Source organism: Kogia breviceps, chromosome X, assembly GCF_026419965.1.
Source record: "Kogia breviceps isolate mKogBre1 chromosome X, mKogBre1 haplotype 1, whole genome shotgun sequence".
NCBI lineage: Eukaryota > Metazoa > Chordata > Mammalia > Artiodactyla > Physeteridae > Kogia > Kogia breviceps.
The window spans coordinates 72,823,262-72,840,513 of NC_081330.1; the positions used below are offsets into that span (position 1 = coordinate 72,823,262).

Sequence of the window (17,252 nt, forward strand, 5' to 3'; positions counted from 1 at the left end):
TTTATATACCATAATATTCACCCATTATATCTATATAATTCAGTGATTTTTAGTAAATGTATGGTTATGCACTGTCACCATAATCCAGTTTTAGAATATTTTCATTACCCCCAAAATTTTCCCATTGCCCATTTGCAGTCATTCCCTGCTCCCATTTTCAGGCCCAGGAAACCACTGATCTGCTTTCTATCTCTAGATTTTCTAATTCTAGACACTTCATATAAATGGAATCATACTTGTGACCTCTTGTGTCTGGTTTCTTTCAGTTTAGCTTACTGTTTTTGAGGTTCACCCATGCTATAGCATGTATCACTTTCATTCCTTTTTATTGCTGAATAAATAGAATATTTTTATAGTCTGTTGAATTAGTATGTCACATTTTGTTTATCCACTCACTAGTTGATAAATATTTTGTTTCCACTTTTTGGCTATTACAAATAATGCTGCTATGAACAGTTGTGTCTAAGTCTTTGTTTTCAAAGGTTTGTTTTCAATTTTCTTGAGTACATGAATTAATGGGTCATATGGTAACACACTATATTTGACTTTTTGAAGAACTGCGATGTTTTCCAAAGTTGCTGCACCTTTTACATTCCTACCAACAGTGTATGAGGGTTCCAACTTCTCCACGTCCTTATTAACACTTGTTATTGTCCATTTTTTTTTATTATAGCCATCCTAGTGGGTATGTAATGGTAGCTCATTGTGGTTTTGATTTGAATTTCCTTGATAGCTAACACTATTGATCATTTTTTCATGTGCTTATTGACCATTTGTTTATCTTTTTTGGAAAGATATCTATTCAATTATTTTTCCATTTTAAAAATTGGATTCTCGGTAAGTTATGTGTTCTTTATGTATTCTAGATACAAATCCTTTATCAAATATACTATTTGTAAATATTTTCTCCCAGTCTCTGGCTTGTCTTTTCATTTTCTTAATGGCAGCATTTAAAAAGCAAATATTCTGGGCTTCCCTCGTGGCGCAGCGGTTGGGAGTCCGCCTGCTGATGCAGGGAACGCGGGTTCGTGCCCCGGTCCGGGAGGATCCCGCGTGCCGCGGAGCGGCTGGGCCCGTGAGCCGTGGCCGCTGGGCCTGCGCGTCCGGAGCCTGTGCTCCGCGACGGGAGAGGCCACAGCAGTGAGAGGCCCGCGTAAGCAAAAAATAAATAAATAAATAAATAAATAAATAATAAAAAAATAATAATAAAATAAAATAAAAAGCAAATATTCTGAATTTTGATGAAGACAATTTATTATTTTTTCTTTTATGGGTCATGTTTTTAGTCATGATAAGAAGTCTTTGCCTATTCCAAATTTACAAAGATTTTCTTCTATATTTTCTTGTAGCTTTTATACTTTTATTTCTTACATATAGGTCTGTGATTCATTTTGAGTTAATTTTTGTTTATGGTGTATGAGGTAAGGGTCTAAATGGTTTCTCATTTGTTTGTTTTTGCAAATGGATATTCCTCCTCTGCTGTTTGACTTCAGTTTTCTCATTTGTAAAATGGAAATAGTACCCTTTCTGACTCCCACACTGAGGTTTTAAGGATCAATTAAAATAATAATATGTGTTGTGAACTTTAACAACTCATACACAGATAAGGTAGTATTGTTATTATAAGGGAGCTATAAAATATTAAGAAGGTCAAATGGCTTGCTTAAAGTCACACAAAAAGGGCTTCCCTGATGGCACAGTGGTTGAGAATCTGCCTGCCAATGCAGGGGGCATGGGTTCGAGCCCTGGTCTGGGAAGATCCCACATGCCGTGGAGCAACTAGGCCTGTGAGCCACAACTACTGAGCCTGCGCGTTTGGAGCCTGTGCTCCACAACAAGAGAGGCTGCGATAGTGAGAGGCCTGCGCACCGCAATGAAGAGTGACCCCCACTTGCCACAACTAGAGAAAGCCCTCGCACAGAAACGAAGACCCAACACAGCCAAAAATAAATTAATTAAGTTTTTTTAAAAAGTCACACAAAAGTCATTATTCAAGTCCATGTTAATATCCAAGGCTCCTGACTTGCCCAACTGCTTCTTCATATACAAACGTCTGCAAACCACAACAGATGGTGGAACAATATAGCAGGGTGACAACCTGGTACAAACTAGCATCATCTTACAGAAACCCAGAATTCTGGAGCTATGTAATTATGGCCTGTGTAAATTTAAGTTAAAAAAAAAAACTTCGGAATTGAACATTTTGGAGATATATACATCTTTTTTTCCCCTCATCTTAACTTTCTTTTGGGAAGAAGAGAAAATTAAATTTCTAAGCCATGAGCCTCATCTGGACCTTCAGATGTGTTTGCCATAGTAACAAATACAAACTAAAATTAAATTGTACTATAAATTCAAATTGATCAATTTCCATAGTCGCTATATAAGGCCAAAACTGCTCTGAGCATTTTGTTTTTGCCACTTTTATTCTATTTAATGTATTACTGTTCCATCTCTCCGAATCTTGGGTTGCCTGTTAGAGAGGCTAATATTTTTTTTTACTTTTTTGACCAGCCTCCCATCCATTATTGCTAATTCCCTGAGACATGATGAGATAGTTAGCTTTTCTATACAGAGATTAATTTAATAGCCCTCTTGACTCTTTACAATAGTATATGTTGCTTTTTACTGTTTGATTGAATGTGCTATGTATCCCTTTTATTTTCAATACTTGGAAAAAAATTTGCCCTTATTTGACTTTTCTGATGACCCAGTCACTCATTCATTATTTATTAAGCAGATAACCTTTATCAAGTGCCTCCATACAGTGGCAAAATGGCTATTGCACAAATATAAAACCTCAGGCCCACACTATCATACTTTACATTTTACAAAGCATTCTTATATCCATTATTTCATTTGACAGCCCACCCCCCAGTAATTCTGTGAAGTAGGCAATGCTGGTATTATCCTTGATATACAAATGAGGAAATTTTTAAGATTCAAAAAAGTCAAGTTACCAATTTGCCTAAGTTCATATGGCTAATGAACAAAAATCAGAACTAGAACCGTCTGACCTCAGTTCCAGGGCTCTTTCCACCAGAACACATGTCTTATTTACCTGCTCTTGCTAGGAATTTCAGTTCAAAGGAGAGGCTCAAGTTGGTATCTAGTACACTTTTTGCCTAGCCCTATATCCCAAAGATTTTCTCCTCTTTTTAAAAATTTTATAGTTTTATATTTACATTTAAGTTATAATACATTTTAAGTTAATTTTTGTATGAGATGTGAAATTTAGGTTGAGGTTCATTTTTGCTGTGATATCCAGTTGCTCTAGCACCATTTGTTGACAAGGCTGTCTTTCCTCCGTTAAATTGCTTTTGTACTTTTGACAAAAAATCAGTTGGGCATATTTGTGTGAGTCTCTTACTGGGTTCTCTATTTTCCCTATGTGTCAATCCCTCTGCCAGTACCTGATTACTATAGCTACACTATAAGTTTTAAAAGCAAGTAGAGTGATTGTACCCACTTTATTGTTATTAGCTGTCTAGTTCCTTTGCCTTTCTATATATATTTTAGAATAATCTTGTCTAAATCTACAAAAATTCCTCCTGGGATTTTGATAGGAATTGCATTAAACTGTATATGTTTCCTAGAACTGTGATAACAAATTAGCACAAACTGGGTGACTTATATAACAAGAGAAATTTATTCTCTCACAGTTCTGGAGGCTAGAAGTCTGAAATCAAGGTGTCAGTAGGCCATACTCTTTCTGAAGGCTCTATGGGAGGATCCTTCTTTGCCTCTTCCTGTCTTTTTGTGGTTGTTGGCAAACCTTGGTATTCCTTGGCTTATAGATTCATAACTCTGGTCTCTGTCACCACATGGCATTCTCCCTCTGTCTTTCTCTTTTTCTTATAAGTGCACAGCCATTATTGGATTAAGGGTCCACTCTACTTCAGTATGATCTCAACTTAGTTACATCTGCAGTGACCCTATTTCCAAATATGGTCACATGGTGAAGTACCAGGAAGGACATGAATTTTGGGTGAGGAGTCCATCGAACCTAGTACACTGTATCTCAATTTAAAAAAAGAATTGACATCTTTATTATATTGAATCTTCCAATCCATGAACAGGGTATGTCTCTTCATTTATTTAGATGTTTTATTTCTTTCATCAGTATTATGTAGTTTTCAGCATACAAATCCTGTACATGTATTGTTAGATTTATATCTAAGTGCTGTGGGTTGTTGTTTTTTTTTTTTGAGTGATTGTAAGTGGTGTCCTGTGTTAATTTCTAGTATGAAGAAATGCAGTTGATATTTCTGTGTTTATTTTGTATCCCACAACCTTGCTGAACTCACTCATTTCAGGAATTTTCTTTGAAGATTCCTTAGGATTTCCTATGTAAACAACCATGTCATCTGCAAATAGGGGACAGTTTTATTTCTTCCTTTCCAATCTATATGCCTTCTCTTTCCTTTTCTTGCCTTACTGTGCACACTAGAACTTTCAGCACCATGTTAGTTAAGAGTAATGAGAGTGGATATTCTTGTCTTGTTCACTCTCTTAGGGGGAAAACATTCAGTCTTTCACCATTAAGTATAATGTTAGCTGTAGGATTTTTGTAGAAGCTCTTTATCAAGTTGAGGAAGTTCCCACTATTCCTTTTTTCTGAGAGTTTGATAAATGAGTATTGAATTTTGTCACATGCTTTTCCTGCATCAGTTGATATGATCATGTGATTTTTCTTCTTTAACCTGTTAATATGGGGGGTTACACTGACTGATTTCAAATATTGAACCAGCCTTGCATCGTTAGAATAAACCCCACATGGTCATAGTGTATAATTCTTATTTTTTCTTAGCATTTTTATTGGAGTATAATTGCTTTACAATGGTGTGTTAGTTTCTGCTTTATAACAAAGTGAATCAGTTATACATATACATATATCCCCATATCTCTTCCCTCTTGCGTTTCCCTACCTCCCATAATTCTTTTTATATATTGCTGAACTCTGTTTGGTAGCATATTGTTAAAGATTTTTTATCTATATTCATGTGGGATATTGGTCAGTAGTTTTTTTTCTATACAGTCTTTGGTTTTGGTATCAGGGTAATACTAGATTCATAAAATGAATTGCAATGTGTTTCCTTATATTTTTGGAAAAAATTGGGTAGAATTTATGTCAGTTCTTTTCTAAATGTTTGGTAGAATTCTGCAGTGTAACTGGGCCTGGAGATTTTTTTCAGGAGTTTAAAACTACATATTCTATTTCCTTAATAGTTATAGACTGTTCACATTATCTATTTTATATTGGGTGATTTGTGGTAATTTTTGTTTTTCAGTGAAGTGACCTGTTTCATCTAAGTTGTCAAAATTTTTATATATATATAAATTGGTATGACCAAGGCTGACAACATTAGCATTTTATTTTTTTAAATTTATTTTATTTATTTATTTTTGTCTGCATTGGGTTTTTATTGCTTCATGCGGGCTTTCTCTAGTTGGAGCAAGTAGGGGCTACTGAGCAGGGGCTACTCTTCGTTGTGGTGCACGGGCTTCTTACTGTGGTGGCTTCTCTTGTTGCAGAGCACAGGCTCTAGGCACATGGGCTTCAGTAGTTGTGGCATGCAGGCTTTTATAGACGGCAGGGTCAGTAGTTGTGGTGCACGGGCTTAGTTGCTCCATGGCATGTGGCATCTTCCTGGACTAGAGCTTGAACCCATGCCCCCTGCATTGGCAAGCGGATTCTTAACCACTGTACCACCAAGGAAGTCTCCTAAGTTGTCAAATTTATGTGTATAGAGTTCTTTGTATTATTATTCCCTTATTATTCTTTTGATGTGTGCAGGGTCTGTAGTGTTATCTACTGTTTTATTCCTGATATTGATAATTTACATATTCCCTTTTTTATGTCATTCTTGCCAAGAGTTAGTAAATTTTATCTACCTTTTCAAAGAACCATCTCCTCCATTGATTTTCTCTGTTGCCTTTGTGTTTTCAGTGTTGTTGATTTCTGCTCTTTATTATTTACTTCATTCTGCTTGCTTTGCATTTAGTTTGCTCTTCTTTTCTAGGTTCTTGAGATGGGAACTTAAATTATTGAGACCTTTCCTCTTTTCTAATGTATGCATTTAGTGCTGTAAATTTCCCTCACCGAGCTCCTTTAGCTGTAGCCCACAAATTTTGCTATATTGTATTTTCATTTTCATTTACTTCAATGTATTTTTTAATTTCCTTTGAGACTTCCTCTTTGACCCATAGATTACTTCGTAGTGTATTGCTTAGTTTCTAAGTGTTTACAGATTTTCCTATTATCTTTCTGTTACTGAATACTAGTTTTATTCCATTGTGGTCAGAGAACAGAACTTGTATAATTTCAGTTATTTAAACTTTTTGAGATTTATTTTATGGCCCAGGATATGATCTTAGTAAATGTTCCATGGGCACTTGAAAAGAATGTGTATTCTGCTGTTGTTGGGAGGAGTAGTCTATAAATGTTGATTAGATCTCACTGGTTCATGGTGTTGCCAAGTTCTTGTATACTTTTCCTTATTTTCTGGCTAATTATTCTATTATTTTGTTGAGCAGGAATATTGAAATCTTCAACTATAACTATGGAGTTTTCTAGCTCTTCTCACTCCTATTGGTTTTTGCTTCATATTTTGTAACTCTGTTATTGGATGCATACACATTTATGATTGCTATGTCTTCTTTGTGGATTTCACCTTTTATCATTGTATAATGTTCCTCTATGTCTCAAGTAATTTTCTTTGCTCTGAAATCTATAATAACTAATATAATATTACCACTCTTGCTATCCTTTGATTACTGTTTATATAATATACCTATTTCCATCTTTTTACTTTCAACCTGCCTATAATGTTACATTTGAAGGAAATTTCTTGTAGCCAGCATATAGACAACACATTTTTAATCCACTTTGCCAATCTATCTTTTTTAATGTTCTCTCTTTTTTAATGATATTAAAAGTTTCAGGTGTACAACATTATAATTCAACATTGGTATACACTACAAGGTGATTACCCCTAAAAGTCTAGTTACCATCTATCACCATATAATTGGCTCCCTTTACCACTTTTGCCCAATCCCCAGCATTCTTCCCCTCTGTTGAACACCAATCTAGTCTCTGTATCTATGAGTTTGTTTTCAATTTGTTTTGTTTTTCATTTGTTTTGTTTTTTAGATTCAACATATGAGTGAAATCATAGCCTACTTATCTTTCTTTTTCAGGCTCATTTAGCATAATGCCCTCAATCCATGTTGTCACAAATGGCAAGATTTATTCATTTTTATGACTGAGTAGCATTCCATTGTGTGTATGTGTGTGTGTGTACACACACACACACATATACACATATATGTCACATCTTTATCCATTTATCCATCCATGGACACTTAGATTTCCCCATATCTCAGCTATTATAAATAATGCTGAAGTAAACATAGGGGTGCATATATCTTTTTGAATTAGTGTTTCATATTCTTTGGATAAATACCCAAAAGTGGAATAGTTGGATAATATGGTAGTCCTAGTCTAAATTTTTAAAAGAATCTCCATAATGTTTTCCATAGTGGCTCTACCAATTTACATTCCAAACAACAGTGCCCAAGGGTTTTCCTTTCTCCATGTGCTCATCAACACTTATTTGTCTTTTTGAAAATAACCATTCTAACAGGTGTGAGGTGGTATCTCATTGTGATTTTGATTTTCATTTCTCTAATAATTAATGATGTTGAGCATCACTTCATGTATGTGCCTCTTGGGCATCTCTATGTATTCTTTGGGAAAATGTCTACTCAGGTTCCCTGCCCATCATTTTTTTTTTTTTTTTTTTTTTTTGCGGTATGCGGGCCTCTCACTGTTGTGGCCTCTCCCGTTGCGGAGCACAGGCTCCGGACGCGCAGGCCCAGCGGCCATGGCTCACGGGCCCAGCCGCTCCACGGCATGTGGGATCCTCCCGGACCGGGGCACGAACCCGCGTCTCCTGCATCGGCAGGTGGACTCTCAACCACCGCGCCACCAGGGAAGCCCCTTGCCCATCATTTTTTAAAAAATAAATTTATTTATTTATTTATGGCTGCCTTGGGTCTTCATTGCTGCATGCGGGCTTTTGTCCAGTTGCAGTGAGCGGGGGCTACTCTTCATTGCGGTGCCTGGGCTTCTCATTGCACTGGCTTCTCTTGTTGTGGAGCATGGGCTCTAGACACATGGGCTTCAGTAGTTGTGGCACACAGGCCCACTAGTTGTGGCTCGTGGGCTCTAGAGCACAGGCACAGTAGTTGTAGCGCATGGACTTAGTTGCTCCGTGGCTTGTGGGATTTTCCCAGACCAGGGCTTGAACCCGTGTCCCCTGCATTGACAGGCAGATTCTTAACCACTGTGCCACCAGGGAAGTCCCTGTTTTCTTATTATTAATTACTGCCTTTTTTTCAACTTAGAGAATCCCTTTAACATTTCTTGTAAGGTCTTCTTAGTGGTATGAACTCCTAAAGGAGTTAAAGCTTTTGCTTATCTGGAAAACTCTTAATCACTCCTTCAATTCTGAGTGATAACCTTTCTGGGTAGAGAATTCATGGTTGGAAGTTTTTTCCTTTCAGCACTTTGAATATGTCATGCCACTCTCTTCTAACCTGTAAATTTTCTACTGAAATATCTGCTGATAGTCTTATGTGGTTTCCCTTGTATGTAATAAGTTGTTTTTCTCTTGCTGCTTTTAAGGTTCTCTCTTTATCCATTTTAAGTATAATATATCTTGGTGTGTTTTTCTTTGGGTTCATCTTATTTGGAACTCTCTGGGTTTCCTGGACCTGGATGTCTGTTTCCTTCCCCAGATGGAGGATGTTTTCAGCCATTATTTCTTCAAATAATTTTTCCAGCCCTTCTTCTCTCTATTCTCCTTCTGGGACCCCTTTGATGTGCATATTAATACTCTTGATGTTGTCCAAGAGGTCCCTTAAAATATCTACACTTTTTAAAAATTATTTTTTCATTTTGCTGCTCTGAGTGATTTCTATTGCTTTATCTTCCAGCTCACTAATTCTTCTACTTCATCCAGTCTGCCGTTAAACCCCTCAAGTGTATTTTTTAGCTCAGTTATTACTTCTGTTTGGTTCTTTCTTATATTTTCTCTTCCAGTATCCTCCCAAGTGTGGTGAGCATCTTTGTGACTGTTACATTGAACACTTTATAAGGCAGGTTGTTTATGTCCATTTCATTAAGGTCTTTTTTCTGAGGATTTGTTCTTAGGTTTGGAACATATTCTTCTGTCTCTTCATTTTGTCTGACTCTATGTTTGTCTATATATATTAGGTGAAACAGCTACCTCCCCTGGTCTTGAAGGAGGGTTCTAGTGTAGCAGATGATCCACGGGGCCTGGAAACACATTCTACCCTGGACATCAGAGCCAGACACTCAAGAGGTGTCCCTTGTGTGGGCTCTTATGGGGCCATAGCTGCTAATGGGGAGGGTGAGGCAAGGTGTGTGTGCTCACCCCCTTGGTTGTAGCATAGCTGTTTCATGGAAGGTTGGGGATGAGGCACATGCCTGGCCTGGTTGCAGAACAATTGTTGCATGGTGTGGGGGTGGACTCAGGGTGCTCTCATGGCCTAGTTGTGGTGAGATTTCTGCACAGATGGACAGTACACAGGGGGTACCCGCCTGGTCTGATTGCATCGCAACTGCTGTGCTTAGGCAGGTGGGGGGGGAGGTAGTGCTCTCACCTGGCCCAGGTGTGGTGCAGCTGTTGTGTGAAGTGGGTGGGTGCTCAAGGTGCTCACCCAGTCAGGCTGTTTTGCATGGTGTGCAGAGCATGCCCAATGGTGTAACCAGACTAGAGGGAGGGCACCAAAAATGACACCTGCCAGCTCTGTCACCAGCAAGTTAGGATATTATTGCAAAATGTTGTCAGCCACGAAAAGACAACCCTCAGAATGGGAGAAAATATTTGCAAATGAATCAATGGACAAAGGATTAATCTCCAAAATGTATAAACAGCTCATGCAGCTCAATATTGAAAAAGCAAACAACCCCATCAAAAAATGGGCAAAAGACCTAAATAGACATTTCTCCAAAGAAGACATACAGATGGCCAAGAAATACATGAAAAGCTGATCAACATCACTAATTATTAGAGAAATGCAAATCAAAACTACAATGAATCACCTCACACCAGTTAGAATGGGCATCATCAGAAAATCTACAAACAACAAATGCTGGAGAGGGTGTGGAGAAAAGGGAACCCTCTTGCACTGTTAGTGGGAATGTAAAGTGATACAGCCACTATGGAGAACAGTTTGGAGGTTCCTAAAAAAACTAAAAATAGAATTACCATATGATCTAGCAGTCCCACTACTGGGTATATGCCCAGAGAAAACCACAATTCAAAAAGACACATGCACCCCAATGTTCATTGCAGCACTATTTACAATAGCTAGGTCATGGAAGCAACCTAAATGCCCATCCTCAGACGAATGGATAAAGAAGATGTGGTACATATTTACAATGGAATATTACTCAGCCATAAAAAGGAACGAAATTGGGTCATTTGTTGAGACGTGGATGGATCTAGAGACTGTCATACGGAGTGAAGTAAGTCAGAAAGAGGAAAACAAATATCATATATTAACGCATATATGTGGAACCTAGAAAAATGGTACAGATGAACCGGAGTTCAGGGCCGAAGTTGAGACACAGATGTAGAGAACAAACGTATGGACACCAAGGGGGGAAAGCCTTGGGGGCATGGGGGTGGTGGTGTGATGAATTGGGCGATTGGGATTGACATGTATACACTGATGTGTATAAAATTGATGACTAATAAGAACCTGATGTATAAAAAAAAGAAAAAAGATAACATTCTTTTCTCCCAGTTAACGTTTTATCTCTTCTGTTGATTTTCATGGCATGGGATAGCAGGCCTATCCTATATTTACAACACTGCTTTTCCAATTTTGTCTGAAGAGCCATGTCTTGGAAACAATAGATGTGAACTTTTTTCTATTAATATAAAAGTCATTGTCTTTCAATAGGGTAATATATTCTACTTATAGCTATTTTAGTGTGTTTTTCTTTTCAGTCTCTTCACGTTTTTCTTTATTAAAATGTCATGTTTACTTTCTTGTATATTCATTCCTCCATATTCATGCATTAAATCATTCAGAATATTTATTAAGCAAAAAAAAAGAAAAGATGCTCAACATCAGTAAATATTGGAAAAAATTCAAATCAAACTACAAGGTATCAACTCACACCAGTCAGAATGGCCATCATTAAAAAGTCTACAAATAATAAATGCAGGAGAGGGTATGGAGAAAATGGAAACCTCCTACACTGTTGGTGGGAATGTACATTGGTATAGCCACTGTGGAAAACAGTATGGGGGTTCCTTAAAAAACTAAAAGTTACCATATCATCCAGCAATCCTACTCCCAGGCACATATCTGGAGAAAATTCTAATTTGAAAAGATACATGCACCCCAGTATTCATAGCAGCACTATTTACAATAGCCAAGAAATGGAAGCAACCCAAATGTTCAACAACAAATGAATGGATGAAGAAGATATGGTGTGGGTTTTTTTGTGTGTGTGTAATATATATTTGCATACATATACACACAGAATGGAATATTACTCAGGTATAAGAAAAAATGAAATAATGCCATTTGCAGCAACATGGGTGGACCTAGAGATTTTCATATTAAGTGAAGTAAGTCAGATAGAGAAAGACAAATGTTATATTATCACTTACATGTAGAATCTAAAAAAATGATACAAATGAACTTATTTACAAAACAGAGATAGACTTACAGACCTAGAAAACAAACTTATGGTTACCAAAGTGGATAGCGGAGGATGGGGGGAGATACATTACGAGCTTGGGATTAACAAATACACACTACTAGGTATGAAATAGATAAACAACAAGGACCTACTGTATAGCACAGGGAACTACACAGTAAGTCCCCTACATACGAACCTCCAAGTTGCAAACTTTCAAAGATGCAAACGTGCATTTGCACGTCCAATCATGTAAGGTGTGAGTGAAATTGCAGCTTGCCCTGCGTCTCCTACTGCTGATGATCCTTCAGCTCTGCCATCTCCCACCTCCTCTCCCTCCTCCTCCTGTCAGTAACTCTTCTTGCCTGTTCACTCAATGCCAACCCTTGTATGCCAGCTGTTGTACTGTACTCTTCAAGGTACTGTACTGTAAGATTTAAAATGTTTTATTTTGTGTTTGTTTTTTATGTATTATTTGTGTGAAAAGTATTATAAACCTGTAATTATACAGTACGATATAGCTGATTGTGTTAGTTGGGTACCTAGGTTAACTTTGTTGGACTTAGGAACGCGCTCTCGGAATGGAACTCATTCGTATGTAGGGGACTTACTGTATTCAATATCTTGTAATAACTTATAATGTAAAAGAATCTGAATCACTTTGCTGTACATCTCAAACTAACACAACATTGTAAATTAACTATACTTCAATTTTTTAAAATGGTTAAAAAAAAGGAACCCCAATGAGAGTAACTGTTGACTTCTCACCAGAAACAGTGGGGATCAGAAGGCAGTGACATATTCAGAATGATAGGAAAAAAATAACAGCTAACCAGGAATCCTATAATTAGCAAAATTATCTCACAAAAATGAAGATATTAACAGATAAAGAAAAACTGAGAATTTCTTGCTAGCTGACATGCCTGCAAGAAATACTAAAGGAAGTTCCTTAGGTTGATAGCAGGTGAAACAAAAAGCATTGGTAATTAGGTAATTATACAACAGTATAAATGCATATTTCTTTTCCTTTCTTCTCTTGTATTATTTAAAAAGCAAATGTATAAAACAATTGTTTGTTGGGCTTTTATCATTTAAAATGTAATATAAAAATAACAGCACAAAGAAGGAAGGTGGGAGCCAGTTTGGAATAAGGAATGACACTAGAGAATAAGCCATGGGAAGAAAGGAAAAGAACCAGAAATGGTAAATAAGAAAGTTAATATAACATTATAAATATATACTTTCATTCTTTACTTCTCTTAGCTTCTTTGAAACACATAAAATTATATGAAGTAATTAAAACTATTATTGTTGCATTGTCTATTTCAAAACTTACCACAAAGCTATAGTAATCAAGACAGTGTGGTACTGACATAAGGATAGACATAGAGATCAGTGAAATAGAATTAAGAGTCCAGAAACAAACCCTCACCTTTATGGTCAGTTGATTTTTGACCAGATTGTGAAGACTGTTCAATGTGAAAAAGTAGTCTTTCTAACAATGATTCTGGGACAAGTGCGTAGCCACATGGAAAAGAATGAAGTTTGGACCCCTGTCTCGAAATGGATCAAAGACCTAAATGAAAGAGCTAAAATTATAAAACTATAATTATATATAAGCTAAAGTAATAAAACTTTTAGAAGTATAGGCTTAAATCTTTGTAACCCTGGGTTAGACAGTGTTTTCTTAGATATGACACCAAGAGCACAAGCAATAAAATAAAAAATTAGATATCAGCAAAATTAAAACTTTTCTGTGAAGGACCATCAAAGAAGTGAAAAGACAACCCACACAATGGCAGTAAATGTTGGAAATCATATATTTGTTAAAGAACTTGTACTTAGAATCTATAAAGAGCTCTTACAACGCGATAATATGAAGACAACTAATTTTTTTAATGGGCAAATATCTGAGTAGACAGTTCTCCAAAGAAGATATTCAAATGACCAGTAAGCATGTGGAAAGATTCTTGACATATTAGTCATCAGAGATAGGCAAATCAAAACACAGTGAACTACCACTTGACACCCACTAAGGTGACTATAGTCAAAAAGACAGATAATAACAAGTATTGACAAGGATGTGGAGAAATTGGTGCCCTCATACACTGTGTTACTGTACAATGGTACAGCTGCTTTGGAAAACAGTCTGGCTAAGTTCCTTAGAAAGTTAAACATGAAGTTACCATATGACCCAGCAATTTCACTTCTAGGTATATACCCATAAGAAATGAAAACAAATGCCAGCAAAGACTTGTACACAAATGTTCATAGCAGCCAAAAGTGGGAGCAACCCAAATGTCTATCAGCTGATGAATGGATAAACAAAATGTGGTATTTCCATACAATGGGATATTAATTGGCCATAACAAAGAATGAAGTATTGACACACACTACAACATGGATGGACCTTGAAAACATTATGCTAAGTGAAAGATACCAGTCATAAAGGACTACATTACTGTGTGACTCTGGACATTTATCTGAAATGTCCAGAATAGGCCAATCTATAAAAGACAGAGATGGGGGTTATTGGGGGACATGGGGAGTGACTGCTAATGGGCATGGGGGTTTCCTTTTAGGGGGATGAAAATATTCTTCAATTGACTGTGGTGATGGTGGCAGAACTCTGTGAATGTACTAAAAGCCATTGAATTGTACACTTTTTTTTAGCAACTTTCACGGTTTGGATGTGCTTTTTTTTCAAATTTATTTATTTATATTTATTTTTGGCTGTGCTGGGTCTTCGTTTCTGGGCGAGGGCTTTCTCTAGTTGCGGCAAGTGGGAACCACTCTTCATCACGGTGCGGGGGCCACTCTTCATCGTGGTGCGCGGGCCTCTCACTGTCGCAGCCTCACCTGTTGCAGAGCACAGGCTCCAGATGCACAGGTTCAGTAGTTGTGGCTCACGGGCCTAGTTGCTCCACGGCATGTGGGATCCTCCCGGACCAGGGCTCGAACCCGCATCCCCTGCATTGGCAGGCAGACTCTCAACCACTGCGCCACCAGGGAAGCCCTGTACACTTTTAAGTAGATAAATTGTATGGTATGTGAATTATATCTCAGTAAAGCTGATGTACACAATATTCACTTCAGGAACCCTGAAGAGAGCCTAAAAAGACAGCATTTGTGTTCCAAAACACGTACAGTTTTGTTAGAGATATATATGACTGCCATGTTTATTAAGATGTTGAAGACAGAGAAAACTGGCTTCAAATATGAGCCCCAGAAAATCATAAGCGCAAACATCTCTACTTGCTGGCATTGATTTGTATGTTACCACAGGCAAGCCTATGTTGCACTGGGGTGAGTAGCTGCACGGTTGCATTTCTTCATTGGAGGTGAATGATTCTCCTGAGCAGTGCTGGACATGAGAGTAGCTAAGACAAATGAATATAAAACTCCTCCAGTTCCCTAACTCATTGAATGGCACCATCATTCCTCCAGTTGCCCAAGCCAAACATCTTGGAGTCATCCTCAATTCCTCCCTCACTCCCATTTCTAATCTATCACTAAGTCCTGTCAGTTCTGCCTCCTAAGTATCATATATTCATTTACTTTTTCCCATCTTCCACCATCACCAACCTAGTTCAGGTTATCATCTCTTACCTCAGCTACTGCAAGAACCTTTTAACTGGTCTTCTTGCATCTCTTGCTTTCTTCATTTCTCCATCCAGCAACCAGAGTGATCTTTTAAATTTTCGAATATATGTGATCTTGCTTAATCTTCTTCAGTAGTTTCTCATTGCTCTTAAAAACCAAAATCCTAAACGTGGCCTACAAGGTCCTGCATACCGGTCTGTCCTCATCTTGAGCCACTCTTTCCATCACTCTCTGTACTGCTAGCCACACAGTACTCCACTAATTACTACCTCCTAGACAAATTTGATGGCATCTTTCTTTACTCTGGCCTTCATTATTGACCACTGCCTCCTTATTGAAATTATCTTTTCTTTTGTCCTTTATGTTCTCATCACTCTTCTGTGTTATCTTTTCCCTCTTGCCACCCAACTATGAACATTTCCAATATTCTCTACTTTTTCCTTCTCCATATTCTATACTCTTTCCTTTAAGTGGATTGATATTTTTCAACTGTTACCTGAGTTCCAGTCCATATCTGCAACAGCCCACATTATATCGCCAAAGTTACCTCAATCTCAACATGATTAAAATAGAAGTTAACATTATCTTGATCCTTTATCCCCAGAAACATTTCCTTCCAATTTCTTCTTTCAGTGGTATCGGCATTCTGTCAGCCACTCAAACTGTGTACTTCAGAGCCATTTTTAATTGACCTATCTTCTATTCCCCATATCAAATCAGTTACCAAGTTCTACTGATTCTTCCTTTAGAGTGTTTCTTACATCTTTCCACTGTCACTATTCTATTTGTGACCCTCATCCACTTCATTCTTTGTCTCTTACAAGTCCATTTAAACAGTTCTCACTGTATGTGTTTTCTCACACTCACGTCTGTTCTAAACACCACTGGCATTTCAATCTTATCAAAACTCCAGTTTCATCATATAACTTTCCTTCTCAAAAAGTTTCAGTGACTTCGCATTGCCAGCAGAATAAATCCCAAAATCTGTGGCCTGTTATGCAAAACCCTTAACACTCCAGCCCGATGTTTCACAAATTACATTCCACAAGATGTTAGTAAATGATCTACATACTCTGGATTAAACAAAGTTACATGGTTTCTTCACTGTAAAAGTTCCTAAAACTTTTAATGAACTAATGTGCATTAAAACTCTCCAAGAGATTGTATATAGAATGCAGCATTTCCAAAATGTATTTGACTAAAGAACCCTATTTTTATACACCATCTGTTAACATTTTTCATGACACTAATGTTCTAAGGAAAAGCATCTAGGAAGTGCTTAGGTATCCCCATCCTACATTTCCAGTCCTGTTTCCCATTAATTTCCCTACATCAATTGTCTGCTTGGGCCAAATGACTATTAGTCCCCCTGAGACGTGCTTAGTCTCAAGCACAATCTGAGTCTTTATTGATTCTGTTCTGCCCACATGGAATGCCCTTCTCTTTCTCTGTATGTATTTTTTAAGTTGAGATACAGTTCATATATAAAATTCACAATTTTAAGGTATACAATTCAGTGGTTTTAGTATATTCACAAAATTCTGCAACTATCACCAGTATCCAAATCCAGAACATTTTCATCACCCCAAAAAGAAACCCCATAACCATGAGCAGTCACTCCCCATTCCCCTCTCCCCCAGCCCCTGGCAACTACCAATCTGCTGTCTCTCTGGAATTGCCTGTTCTGGACATTTCGTATAACCTCTCTATAGCTAGATATCCTGCTCATCTACTCTAAGATCATGTCTATTTGTTCAGTCATTTGTTAAGTCATTCAGTTAAAATCACAACACAGTCATGTGTCAGGCTGTGAATACGCAAAGGTAGATGACATTCTGCCTTTAAGGAACTCCCAGCCTAGTGAAGGAGACAGACAATAGATGCCATGAACAAAGTGCCATAG

The 17,252-nt window shown here is 37.4% G+C and overlaps 1 protein-coding gene across 1 annotated transcript in view; it reads left to right on the forward strand.

Annotated features, from left to right (window-relative positions):
• The window catches only part of TEX11 (testis expressed 11), a 376,012-nt gene that overhangs the window by 355,843 nt on the left and 2,917 nt on the right, over nucleotides 1–17,252 (forward strand). The window lies entirely within an intron of this gene.